The sequence below is a fragment of the Lepisosteus oculatus genome, unplaced genomic scaffold (assembly GCF_040954835.1).
Source record: "Lepisosteus oculatus isolate fLepOcu1 unplaced genomic scaffold, fLepOcu1.hap2 HAP2_SCAFFOLD_83, whole genome shotgun sequence".
Taxonomy (NCBI): Eukaryota; Metazoa; Chordata; class Actinopteri; order Semionotiformes; family Lepisosteidae; genus Lepisosteus; species Lepisosteus oculatus.
The window spans coordinates 407501-421451 of record NW_027168394.1 but is presented as its reverse complement, the minus strand read 5'-3'; the positions used below and the strand labels follow the sequence as shown (position 1 = coordinate 421451).

At 45.0% G+C, this 13951-nt stretch overlaps 4 non-coding genes and 1 pseudogene across 4 annotated transcripts; 2 read left to right on the top strand and 3 right to left on the bottom strand.

The window, feature by feature from the left end:
- Nucleotides 1-2603: 2603 nt before the first annotated feature.
- Nucleotides 2604-2784, top strand: LOC138235837 (U1 spliceosomal RNA; annotated as a pseudogene).
- A 636-nt stretch (nucleotides 2785-3420) lies between these two features.
- On the bottom strand, nucleotides 3421-3539 carry LOC138235812 (5S ribosomal RNA). The gene has a single exon (XR_011188353.1). It is a non-coding gene; the product is annotated as a 5S ribosomal RNA (ribosomal RNA).
- Nucleotides 3540-4831: 1292 nt separating this feature from the next.
- LOC138235846 (U4 spliceosomal RNA) lies at nucleotides 4832-4973 on the top strand. Its single transcript, XR_011188381.1, has one exon. It is a non-coding gene; the product is annotated as a U4 spliceosomal RNA (small nuclear RNA).
- Nucleotides 4974-12685: 7712 nt separating this feature from the next.
- trnag-gcc (transfer RNA glycine (anticodon GCC)) lies at nucleotides 12686-12756 on the bottom strand. The gene has a single exon. It is a non-coding gene; the product is annotated as a tRNA-Gly (tRNA).
- A 213-nt stretch (nucleotides 12757-12969) lies between these two features.
- On the bottom strand, nucleotides 12970-13051 carry trnas-aga (transfer RNA serine (anticodon AGA)). The gene has a single exon. It is a non-coding gene; the product is annotated as a tRNA-Ser (tRNA).
- Between the last annotated feature and the right edge of the window lie 900 nt (nucleotides 13052-13951).

The following is a 13951-nucleotide window of genomic DNA, read 5'->3' as shown; positions in this document are numbered from 1 at the left end:
AACACGGTGTGGGATTGGGAAGGTAGAAGCCAGAAAATTCAAGACAGGCAAGAGCTCGGCTTTGATGACCAGCACCTTCCCTGTCATGGTGAGGTCTCGGTCCTTCCATTGCATCAGTTTTTTGTTTAAGATTGGCAATTTGTTCTGCCAATTTACTGTTCCCATCTCTTCTCCAAAATACACCCCCAGGACCTTAATTCTCTTCTCTTGCAGCCTGAGATCATGTCCTTCTTTTGGCTCCCTCCAGTTCTGATAAAAAATCTCACTCTTAGATTTGTTAATTTTTGCGGATGAAGCCAAAGAGAAACGATCACAGCACTGCAGAGCTCTGCTAATTGAGGCATTGTCAGAGAGGAGCAGGGTGACGTCATCCATGTATAGAGATGTCTTTACCTCTCCTCCCCCACTTCCAGGCACTGGTATCCGATTAATGGCCTGATCCTGGCGCAAGGCACAGGCTAAGGGCTCCATAGCCAAAACGAATAACAAGGGGGATAATGGGCAGGCCTGCCTCACCTCTGAACAGACTTCAAAGGGGCGTGATCTATTGCCATTAACCATTACTCTGCTGTTGCTACCTGTGTACAGCAGGTTAATCCACTTTCTCATGATGGGGCCAAAATTCATGTGCTCAAGTACCGATGTTAAGTACTGCCGGTTTAGGCGGTCAAAGGCCTTTTCTAGGTCTACACCTAAAATGCACAGAGGGAGGGAGCGATCCTCTGAGTACAGACAAACATCCCTCAACAAGGCCAGGTTGTCGCTCATCAGGCGTCCTGCTATCCCACAAGTCTGTTCTTTCCCTACCAGTGAGGCCACTACATTTTGTAGGCGCAGGATCTTAGTGTCCACGCCTAAGAGGCTGAGGGGTCTCCAGTTCTTTATGTCATTCTTTGCTCCTTTCTTAAACAAGAGAGAGATAGTGCCTTCTCTTAAGGAGTCAGGCAGCAATTCTGTCTTATAGCTTTCCTCGAATAGGAGCAGTAGCGGATCCTGAAGCAGATCCCAAAAGGTGCAATAAAATTCTTTAGGGAGCCCGTCAGCACCCGGAGTTTTCCCCTTCTGTAAGCTCTCCATAGCCTGTCTCAGCTCTTCTACTGTCAAATCCCTCTCAAGTACTTCCCTATCTTCTTCACTCAAAACGTTTTCTAGCTTTGAGGTAAAAAAATGAATTTCTTCATCCTTTACCTCTGTAGAGCTGTACAGTCTTGAGTAGAAGGCCTCGGTGCAGGAGAGGATAGCACTCGGCTCTGTTCTCTCTCGTCCCTCCTCATCAACTACACTTTCCATGACAGACTTGGAGCCTACCACTTTCCTGAAAAAGAAGCGAGTACACTTCTCATTTTCTTCCAAGAACTGCACTCTGCTTCTTAACAGCACTCCTCGACTACTTTCTTCGGCTATGCTCCGGATGTCCTTTTTTAAAAGGGTGATATCCTCGAGCACATCGAAGCCACTGTGCAGCATCGTGTAGAGACGCTGCAGCTGCCTCTGTTTCCTGGCTAGCACTCCTCTCCGTCTGGCAGCAGCCTTCCTTCCCTCAGCCATGAAAAAGGCCTTTGTCCTCACCTTCACCTCCTCCCACCACTCTCCTACTGACCCGTACAGACACTGCAAGGACAGCCACTGTGATAGTTTCTCCTTGTAGCGGGATACAACCCCCTCGTTCTCTAGCAGCTTTGTGTTGAGTTTCCAGAGGCCTGGGCCAAAGACAGTCCCGCCCTGGAGTTCCACTCTACACCCTAAAGCCTGATGATCTGAGAAGAAGACAGGCTGAAGAGTGACCCCAACAACTTTCACTCTCTCTGAGACAAAGCAATAGTCAATTCTGGAGCTGCTATTCCTCCCTGACCATGTATATCCTGCTGTTGTGGGATATATACATCTATATGTGTCTGAGAGTTTAAAGTCTTGAACTAAGTTTTGCAGGGCCAGTGAGCTGGAATCCAATTTTATCGGAGAGCTAGACTGCCTGTCTGTGTGCTCTAAGATACAATTAAAATCCCCTCCCACTATCACGTCTGTGCTACTTAACAATAGGGGAGAGAGTGCCTTGAGTAGCTCCACCCTTCCTCCCACATCAGTAGGACAATACACATTGATTAGCCGCAGGTTAACGGTCCCCCATTCCACATCCACACACAGCAACCTGCCATCTATGACCCTCTGAATACTTTTCAATTTGAAAGCCCATCCTTTGAAAAGAATGGCCACGCCAGAGGCTCTGTTGTTATTGTCCCCTGACCAAACAGAAGGCCCTTTATCCCACCTATCTTCAAAGCTTTTATACCTCTCTTGATAGGCTAAAGCACACTCCTGCAACATCAACACATCTCCCTCTCTCTGCTGGAGGTAATCAAAGACAGACTGGCATTTCACTCTGTCATTGATACCTCTGGTGTTAAGAGAAATTATGTTTAGAGCCATATTACATAAGAAAGTGGAACCAGTCTTTACAAAACACATTTCTCTTCGGTCTCACCTGTTACCTTCTTCTTTTTCTTTTTCTTCTTACCAATTTCCTGCCAGCCATCCTCTGAATGAGCCTTCATCAGGGTGGCAGCAGTAAAAGCGTTCACGGAGTCCATTTCAAGGAAGGGGGTAGAGGGAGGGGTGGAGGGGTTCCAGCTGTCCCCATCGCCATGCTCTCCTTCCTCCTCGCTCGGGGAGAAAACAGAGTCATTTTTGCACTCCGGCTGTGCTGACCCCTGTGAATTCCCCAAATGTGGGAATCTCGACTGCATAATTTCTGGTAGTGGGGGACTGGGTTCGCGCTCTCCCCTGATGTGCTTGGTCCAAAATCAGATACGGGAGGGTTAGGACACCACGAGCTGCGTGGCTGCGGAAGGATCCCGGTTCGACAGGAGTGGACGCCGCTGCTGGTTCTCGCTGGCTTTTAGTTAGGGGTCCGGAGAAGCATCTCAAGCTAGTTCCACTACTCCTTCCGGACGTTCATTCCCTTTTCAAAGTCAGTCGTTTTGCTGTAGTCTGCGTTCTTTAGGCTGATTATCGAGGTTAGCCTTTATTTGGTCATGGGGGGCCTCGGTACTGTATGCTGAGTCTAAAGACAGTTTCACCCGTTTTCTGATTGCTGGGTTCTGTACCAGTGCAGACATGTCAAACAGTGAATGGCTGTACCTCTATTGTATCCATGCTCAATGAATGAAATTGGTAACAAATGAATATATGTCTAGTTATACGAAAAACGAGTGGTTTATCGACTCATCTTCATTTGCAGATTTAGAGGCAGCTTCGATATTCGTTTTACAGACGGGTTTTTTTTTTTGAATATGGGTCACACACATGCCACAGCAACAAAACATCTCTAGAGATGAGGCTATAGATCACCTTTCCATCCTGCAGGTTTTCCTCCCAAAGCCTACGGCACCAACGGCGACCCCTGCTGGCCGGGAGAGCAAAAGCTTACAGCACCTGGTATTCCCAGGCAGTCTCCCATCCAAGTACTAACCAGGCCCGACGCTGCTTAGCTTCCGAGATCAGACGAGATCGGGCATGTTCAGGGTGGTGTGGCCGTAAGCGAAACCCCTGGCGCCTGACTCGCTACTTGAAGCTGTGTGTGGCGGGGGTTCCGTGCCCCCCGAGCGGGACTGAAGGATCGTTCGTGTGCAACTCTTTGGAAAGGAGCTGCTTTCCAAATCGCATTGCGTGCCTGGATGTTGGCGAATGCGCTCCCTTGTGTTGGCTCGTCCTGCACTGGAGGAGGACAAACAATCTGCACGGAGGAGCACCAGGCAAGTCTTCAGTGCACAGCACTCTGGAAACATTTCGGGGCTGTCGCGTGTTTATTTCAGCACGTAAAGCGCACCGGTCCAACACGTCGGCCGGGCGCACGGCGCCTCCGCCCTCTTGCTGCCCCTGCAGCTGCTTCACTTTTCCCTTTAGTTGCCATCGATTTTTTTGTAGTGCTATACATATACGATTGAGGTATCTTAGAGTTCTCCTTCGAAGACCCAGCACTCTCTTTTCTTTTCCCAGTGTTACTCATATCGGACTTTTTAAACCTAAAAAAAAATCGTTTTTTTTTCTTTCAATTATAACTGAAGTTTAAACAACTAGTGTTAAGTCCTTATTTTTCTGTAGTCAAAAAAAGCAAAAATTAACATTCAGGTCATGAAAAACTCAAAAAAACTCCCCAACCACTAAACTTTACCTCCCACCTGAGCGCCATCTTGAACGCCCCTACCACCAGAGAATGCTCACGATTTCGGAAGCTGTCTCCGGGACGTGCTGATTCCACACATCCTGAATAAATCATGATATTGTTAGTTGTTGTAGCTAGACGTTCAAATGAGTTTCATGGCCAGATGGACTGTTTCCTCCAGCGGTATAATATTGCAGTGAGACAGCACGATGCCTGCAAGACTATGTCACGCTAAACGCCACAGATTGTGTTTGTCCGTTCGTGTCAGTCGTCCCGCAGCCACGGGAAGTGGGACACAAACATGCTGCAATGCTTTCAGGACGTTAGGATTTGTTTGTGCAACATCCGAGAAGAGTTCTTGTGGCTTGAATGTGAACTGTACGTGCCCGCCCCCTTTCCTCTGTAGTGCATGAGTTCCTCCCGGCATGCCCTTCGTCATTGTTCTGTCATCTTGTATTTAAAGGGTTGTATTTCTGCTGCTGAAAATAAGCAACGGTTTTCTCACAACGCCCTTTGTTCCCAACGGAGCCCTTGTCTGTCATGAAATTCTTCAAAACCTCAAGCTAGAAGAAGAAGAAGACGACAAATATGAAGCGTTATAGCAACGACATGCCATGAGACGATCGATAACGATTTCCATAGGATCCCCGCGGTTGCCTGGCAACCGTCAGCTTTGCGCAGTGGCAGTATCGTAGCCTGTGAGGTTTAGCCGAGGCGCGATTATTGCTAGTTGAAAACTTTTCCCAATACCCCGCTTCCGCCGGTTTGCAATACAATCGGCGAAAGCAATTTTTGACAGTCTCGTCAGAGACTGAGCAAGGTGTTTAAAGACAGATTTGGTCACGGTGATATCATGGTAGAAAGAAACGAGCTTGTTACGTGTCAACAGAAACGCTCTTTAGCTCTTTCAGCTTTATGCAGAGAACAGCGTCTGTCGAGATTACTTTTGAGTCAGCGCGAAACGCCGTGTGCTGTCAGTATGATTTCATATTGCTCATAGCGGCGTCTGGCTTTTGTCTGTCAAACGTTAGGTTGCGCTTCTTCATGCTGCATCGTCGGCATGAGTGGAGCATTTTAAACGTCTGTACTTACTGCGCCCCATAAGAAATCGTTTGTCCCCATTCAAAAGAGATTGTGCGATGTCTTGCAGCGTTCGCAAAGCAAACCTTTGACAGTTTGAAAAGAGGAATTTATTCTGCTTCCTGTGCGTGCAGTAGTTACAAAGTTGAACGTCTTTACACGATCTGCTGCAGTTTTCAGTGGGTGGGCTTTGTCAAATGGCTTGGAAAAACGCACTGTGTTTCGGCTCGGGAAACATCATGAGCAGTGTCCTGCATGTTTTCTGTGTATAGCTGTCTTTTAACGCATACAGAATTCATTCGAAATCATTGATTTCTCCAATTAACAAGGGTCCCTTTTTGAACCTGCCAGAAGCATTCTTTCAATGTAACAGATTTACTCCGGGGAAGGGCAGCATGACATTGAGAGTAGCTCAAGCTTTCAGCACCTTTATCTGACTGCATGTATGCAGACACTGCTCAGAATCCCCTGTAAGATTCTCCTTCAATTCCGTTTTGCAGTGCTTTAGCTCTTTCAAAAGGCTTCGCTTTGCTAGTCACAATCCAAGGCTCATGACAGCATTTGAAAACATTCGCAACTGCGTTGGCCGGGAATTGAACCTGGGTTAACTGCTTTGAAGGCAGCTATGCGCAACACTGGCTCGCTCCAGAATAAATCTCACGTCGAGGGCATATTTTTTTCCATTTTACCGTGAGTCGGGCTCAGCTGCACAGAGGAGAGAGCAGAGCAAAGAGGTCACGGGGACAGGGGAGTCACACGCTAACGGTTTGAATACGCGGAAGATCACTGAGGGATCCACAGTATATGGACCCTCCGTGCGCCATCAGTCCGCACTCCGGACTCTGAATCCTGCCATCCGAGTTAAGATCTCGGCGGAACCTGAGGCGCAGTTCCTTCTTAAAACGTAATCTGGTGAGCATTTCTAGAATCGTACTTGTATAGATGCAGCCTTTAATGTGTTGCTAGGTTAAAATTGATGACTTCTTGTATTTCAGTAGGCAACTGCCCTCTTGATTTCGGATTTAATTTCTTTATTACAGGGGCACTTTTATGAAGACAGAGTCATGTTCAGGTACTTTGCTTGATGGAGGAAGCTCATTTCGGACTCTGTGATCTGCTCACCTGGAAAGGTCTGCTATACTACTACAAGAGAGAAGTAGAGTCTGGAAGAAGGGACAATTTTATGATGCTTTGGAAGATAATGTTTTTTTTTTCTTATACTGAAAATGAAAGGTAGTTGTTTCTATATGGACTCAGTCTTTGGAATTTGTATATATATATTTCAGTGATCCCTCAGCCATTCCTTCTGTATTGTAATTCAATTTCTCTTTTAAAATTCCTTCCCCACTTCTAGGACCTGCAGTTGCTGAACTCCACAATGGCTTCTATTGGAAAGTCTGTGACTGAGACCAAGTGTTCACTTTTTTATGAAACCATTATTTATTTAGGAGCAATGAGCAATTCTTATATAAATGCAATAAAATCATTATGCTCAAACTATGAGAGAGAAAATTAAGGATAATTTAAGAAATCAGTCTTAGCTTGTTTCTATACACAGATGGTATTATTTATTTTCAAAGGAAACCCGCGAGGATTCCCCTGGTGTGCAAGATGTGCCTGAATACTCTTGATCAGCTTCCTGCTCACTTGAAGAGGGTGTGTATGAAGCACGCCACGGCAGAAAACATCAGGATGGCCTCTCAACAGGCGAGGGAGGACATGATGAATCACCTGAAGAACGGGGTCATCGTGGATTACCACAGAATAGAGATCGTGTCTGGTGAGGCAAACAGGATAGTGGTTGTAAGACTGCTAGAGTCCTTGGGCCTTTTTGTACATGGGAAGCCTGAAGACACATTGGCAAGGTGAGATATTTTTAATCTGTAAGGCTTCTGTAGTTTCTTTTTGAAATCATTGTTACAACATATTATGTAAAAGCATGTTGAAAAGAATCTACCTGCATTCCAGCGGCCCTGAGCAAGAGGCCGCAGTCCAGGAGGAAGAGATGCCAGAGGCTGCTCTAGAAACTGAAACAGAAGCGGATAAGGAAGGGGAAGATGTGAGCTCTGAAGAACTCTATCAGCAGTAAGACTTTTTATTTTTCAGATGTATCTATTTTTTACTAAAATTCTAATTTGTCTTATAGGTATAAAATGTTTAAACCGGTGTTTTATATCCTTACAGGCCCTGAGTAGTTAAAAAGTATCAGCAGGCCGGAAGAGAGTGGCCCAAGCTGGACTCTATAGAAAGCACTCCCTGGATGCTCCTCTCCTGATTGGATTCAAACAGTACCTTACCAAGGATCTGGGAGTGGCAAATTATTCTCAGGAGGTATTTATTTTTTAAAGGCATTTAAAATTAAGCAATGGTATCTTCATTGTAAATGTTTTTATTTCTTAGCTTAAAATTCACCCATGTGAAATGATGTCAGCCATAAACATCATGACTCTATATTTCCTACCTGAATCTATTCTACTTAAATTATTACATTATACACAATTTGAGTTCATTTTAAAAAGTAAAAGGTAATGAAAGGAATGCATTTTCATAAGAAAGATAATACCGATATGCATGTGATAATCTTCCTTATATCATGTAGTGCATCATTTGGACACTTTGTGGGCTTCAAATACAAAGAAAATCATGTTCTATGGTACAAGATAAATACAAAACTTAAGCTTTTATTTTAATTAGATTTCTTTATAAAGCATAAGCAATCATTTATTACATCGCTTCTTGAATTAAATCTTTTGACAAGAGGTAAGACTTCTGTTACATTTAAACCCATGTTTAGCTGTGTTTTTTAGATTTAACTGAACCAATTTCTGTGTGTGATAATGTCCTTGAATTCTGACAACATCACACTAAATTACATGATATAAAACAGCTAATGTTTCTAGAGATAAAGTTTCTGAGATGCTTCTAATTACTTTTTCTTACCAGGGACAGTTTAATTCACCTTGTACAGTACTGTAAGACCAAGATACTTTTTTTAAAAGTTATTTAACATTTTATAGAACTTTGTCTACTATGGCAACATGATGTGCTTGGTGAAACTTGGAAAAATACTGCTTGGCCACTTATCTTAAGATAAAGATAGGATAAAGGTTTATCTTTTGCACCTACCTGACCCCCAGGGAAGGCCAATGCTTTCTAAGTTGATGGTTCCCTACAGTAGACTGTACTTTAATTTCAAAGGTAATGTATATTGACCCAAATCAGTTTTGGAATCCAATCTACTGACGAGATGGAGCACATCCTTTTTTCAGGATTTTAGCATCATACGTTTGGTATATTTAGTCCCTAATGATGAAAGAAATGATCATAGAACATTTGGACACTTTGTGGGCTTGAAATACAAAGCAAATCATGTTCTATGGTACAAGATAAATACAAAACTTAAGCTTTTATTTTAATTAGATTTGTTTATAAAGCATAAGCAATCATTTATTACATTAATATATGTAAAAATAACATTTTAGCATCATACGTTTAGTATATTTAGTCCCTAATGCTGAAAGAAATGAGCATAGAACATGACATCTAACCTTACCTGCGGTGTTTTTAATCCCTATTGCTCAATGCACGGTGAAAGCATTCCATACATGTGTCTGACAATGAGGAATGGGCCCCTGAGACAGTCATTTGCCTGTTTCACAAATGATCGTATTTTACTAGAGATTCTGTTTGGGATTCAGATGTGCATTCGGACAGCAATCCCTTTCAAGAAATGATATGTTCTGGATGAGGTCAAAGGTGCTGGAACACTGTATCTAGGATGTGTTTGCAGAGACTGTGTGTCTCCTGCTTCAACGCAGTGATAAACAGATGTGCTCCTTTAATTTATTGGTACATGCCCAGGGCAGTAAGCAGTCTGAGGATTTATTTCCAGATGGCATAGAGCAGTGAAGCAGTGAAGTAGTGCAAAACACTGGATCATTATATTATTAGAATCTATTCTACTTAAATTATTACATTATACTCAATTTGAGTTCATTTTAAAAAGTAAAAGGTAATGAAAGGAATGCATTTTCATAAGAAAGATAATACCGATATGCATGTGATAATCTTCCTTATATCATGTAGTGCGTCATTTGGACACTTTGTGGGCTTGAAATACAAAGAAAATCATGTTCTATGGTACAAGATAAATACAAAACTTAAGCTTTTATTTTAATTAGATTTGTTTCTAAAGCATAAGCAATCATTTATTACATTAATATATGTGAAAATAACATTTTAGCATCATATGTTTAGTATATTTAGTCCCTAATGCCGAAAGAAATGATCATTTGTTTAACATGCACGGGTCTGTCTCAAAGGATGCAGTACTCCTGAAGGGTCTCAAACCCTACATTTCGGATGCCTAGCTGTATCCCTCACATGTGGCACCTCAGAATGACTTCTAACCTTACCTGTGGTGTATTCAGTCCCTATTGCTCAATGCACGGTGTACATACTGCATACATGTGTCTTGAGAATGAGGAATGGGCCCCTGAGACAGTCATTTGCCTGTTTCACAAACAGGGACCTGGATCTAGACCTGGCCCGTACAGGGCTCAAACCCGCGACCTTGGCGTTATTAGCACCACGCTCTAACCAACTGAGCTAACCAGCCTCACGACAGTGCTCCTCTCTGTGCTGCAAAAAATCAAACTCAGGGAATTTCTTTTGTCCTCCTTTGAATAGAAAGCCGTGTAATCAGTGTACGGGCTTTCTCGTGCAGTTTCATGGTTCTTGTAACCCAAATCCTACACTGGCCTGAAGTGCCCCCCCATTTCACAGCATTTTTCAGCTGATTTAAAATGTACCTAAAGGAGAAGCATTATTGAAGACCATCAATTACCAAGAGCTTTTGTCAAAGGTTTTGGTGGTCATTTTGAATGACCACAGAGCGCTGTGACCTCGGTTTTACATCTCATCCAAAAGACAGCGCCCTTTTACAACACAGCATCTCCGTCACTATACTGGGGCATTGGGACCCGCACAGACCTCAGGGTGAGCGCCCCCCCGCCGGCACCATTAACACCGCTTCCAGCTGGAAGCTTTGTTTTTCCCTGTAGCTCATCCTCATCCAGGTACTGACCTGGCTCACACCTGCTTAGCTTCAGTGGGTTTTCAGTTGCGAGTTGCAAGGGGATGCAAGTGATGGAGCCGCTCGCTGCAAAAGCCACTGCATTGGCCGGGAATCGAACCCGAGCCTCCCGCGTAGCAGGCGAGAATTCTACCACTGAACCACCAATGCTCAGTGCCTGGGCCTTCAAAAAAGATGCTTTTTTGGTGCTCTGTGCAAAACGCGTCGACATCTGCTTCCAGCTGCAAAATGCCATTTGCGGACGCTGAAGAACTTATTTCTAAGGCAGCGGGTACAAGCGATTGGGCGTTTTAAAACCACCAGGAACAGCAAAGAGGCTCGCTTCTCTGCTTGTGCCGAAACACACCAACTGAAAGCGGACAACGTAGTCGGCAGGATTGGAACCTGTGCGGGGAAACCCCAATGGATTTCTAGTCCATTGCCTTAACCACTCAGCCACGACTACAGCAAGCCCCACTGCCGCTGCGTTCTTGCTACAATCTTACCTGGATCGCGAGGCGCCGGCGGAAGCCTATTTCAAAGTCGTTCTCCGTTTCAAAAAAACATTTCCAAAATACAAGCCTTGCAGACAGACACGCCTCAGAGGACTTAAGGGTGGCTTCATGTCGGAATGATAAAGTCTCCCCGTCCGGACATGAAAATGCCACTTTGTTACACACAAAAAAAGAATCAACAACAGAGAAATGCCCACAAGCATTTGAAAAGCCGCACCACGTCGCACTTGAAATAGCTCTTACATTAGTGGTAGACGCAGGAATCGCCTTTTTATTTACGCACTTACCAACGCGATGGAAAGCAAAACAAAGCAAAGCAGAGCAAAACAAAACGAACAAACGAAAACCTTGGGTATAACGCCGTTACGTGCCCAAGCGGTATTGTACATCATCTTAGCACTGCACCCCGGGGCGTACGGTATATGGGAACGAGCACACGCCACGAATCGTCTCGAATCACTCCCTACAGCTGTAAGGCGCCTTGAAGCGTGCACCCCCAACATTCTTCTTTGCGCATGTGTGAAAGGTAAACTGTTGAACAGACTCTGAACCAGCTCTAAGGAAACTAATCCGATTAGACGTTACTTTGACTCATCTTTTTACGCTCAGTGCTGGATTGCTCAAACTCCAGCTAGGGTTAGGGTTAGCATTCCCACGCTACTTAGACACTTTGTTTACGCTCAGTGCTGGATTTTGGGAACTTCAGGATGAGTGGGAATTTTCTCCTATCTGTCAATTCTGTTTTGTTTTGGAGACTCTTGGCTGCCTATGTTGTACAGTGCAGCGTGAAGGAAACATTTTCCAAAACTGTGTCAGCTCAAAAGTTGTAAGAAAACCTCTCCAGCTGCTTTAACTCTCTTCATTTTTGTCATTTAATGTGACACTCGATGTATAACTGGAGCCTCACATATGCAAATGGTGAGGCTCCAGTTCGACACCCAGTTCGACACCACTTTACAGTATATGACAAAAGCATGGCAGACTGTGCCGGACCGGCAGATAACTTCCGCTTATTTTTACCATATTAAACATTGGAAATCCTCCCACTTGTATTTGTGACACTTGATTTTGGCTCCACCTAAGACACTCTTAAATCTTCAAACACTTTTCTCTTCTCCCGCAACACTCTTGTCTGTCGGCACTATGTGGCAGCGTTGCATGACAACCCCTCTCACCACGGAAAGGAACCTAACAGCTTTGGTAAGAGAGGAGAAAAGGACCTGGCCAGTACGGGACTCAAACCCGTGACCTTGGCGTTATTAGTACCACGCTCGAACCAACTGAACTAACCGGCCTCACAACAGTGCTCCTCTCTGTGCTGCAAAAAATCGAACTCAGGGAATTTCTTTTGTCCTCCTTTGAATAGAAAGCCGTGTAATTCAGTGTTTGGGCTTTCTCGTGCAGTTTCATGGTTCTTGTAACCCAAATCCTACACTGGCCTGAAGTGCCCCCCCATTTCACAGCATTTTTCAGCTGATTTAAAATGTACCTAAAGGAGAAGCATTATTGAAGACCATCAATTACCAAGAGCTTTTGTCAAAGGTTTTGGTGGTCATTTTGAATGACCACAGAGCGCTGTGACCTCGGTTTTACATCTCATCCAAAAGACAGCGCCCTTTTACAACACAGCATCTCCGTCACTATACTGGGGCATTGGGACCCGCACAGACCTCAGGGTGAGCGCCCCACCGCCGGCACCATTAACACCGCTTCCAGCTGGAAGCTTTGTTTTCCCCTGTAGCTCACCCTCATCCGGGTACTGACCTGGCTCACACCTGCTTAGCTTCAGTGGGTTTTTTGAGTTGCGAGTTGCAAGGGGATGCAAGTGATGGAGCCGCTCGCTGCAAAAGCCACTGCATTGGCCGGGAATCGAACCCGAGCCTCCCGCGTGGCAGGCGAGAATTCTACCACTGAACCACCAATGCTCAGTGCCTGGGTCTTCAAAAAAGACGCTTTTTTGGTGCTCTGTGCAAAACGCGTCGACATCTGCTTCCAGCTGCAAAATGCCATTCGCGGACGCTGAAGAACTTATTTCCAAGGCAGCGGGTACAAGCGATTGGGCGTTTTAAAACCACCAGGAACAGCAAAGAGGCGCGCTTCTTTGCTTGCGCCGAAACACACCGACTGGAGGCGGATAACGTAGTCGGCAGGATTCGAACCTGCGCGGGGAGACCCCAATGGATTTCTAGTCCATCGCCTTAACCACTCGGCCACGACTACAGCAAGCCCCACTGCCACTGCGTTCTTGCTACAATCTTACCTGGATCGCGAGGCGCCGGCGGAAGCCTATTTCAAAGTCGTTCTCCGTTTCAAACAAACATTTCCAAAATACAAGCCTTGCAGACAGACACGCCTCAGAGGACTTAAGGGTGGCTTCATGTCGGAATGATAAAGTCTCCCCGTCCGGACACGAAAATGCCACTTTGTTACACACAAAAAAAGAATCAACAACAGAGAAATGCCCACAAGCATTTGAAAAGCCGCACCACGTCGCACTTGAAATAGCTCTTACATTAGTGGTAGACGCAGGAATCGCCTTTTTATTTACGCACTTACCAACGCGATGGAAAGCAAAACAAAGCAAAGCAGAGCAAAACAAAACGAACAAACGAAAACCTTGGGTATAACGCCGTTACGTGCCCAAGCGGTATTGTACATCATCTTAGCACTGCACCCCGGGGCGTACGGTATATGGGAACGAGCACACGCCACGATTCGTCTCGAATCACTCCCTACAGCTGTAAGGCGCCTTGAAGCGTGCACCCCCAACATTCTTCTTCGCGCATGTGTGAAAGGTAAACTGTTGAACAGACTCTGAACCAGCACTAAGGAAACTAATCCGATTAGACGTTACTTTGACTCATCTTTTTATGCTCAGTGCTGGATTGCTCAAACTCCAGCTAGGGTTAGGGTTAGCATTCCCACGCTACTTAGACACTTTGTTTACGCTCAGTGCTGGATTTTGGGAACTTCAGGATGAGTGGGAATTTTCTCCTATCTGTCAATTCTGTTTTGTTTTGGAGACTCTTGGCTGCCTATGTTGTACAGTGCAGCGTGAAGGAAACATTTTCCAAAACTGTGTCAGCTCAAAAGTTGTAAGAAAACCTCTCCAGCTGCTTT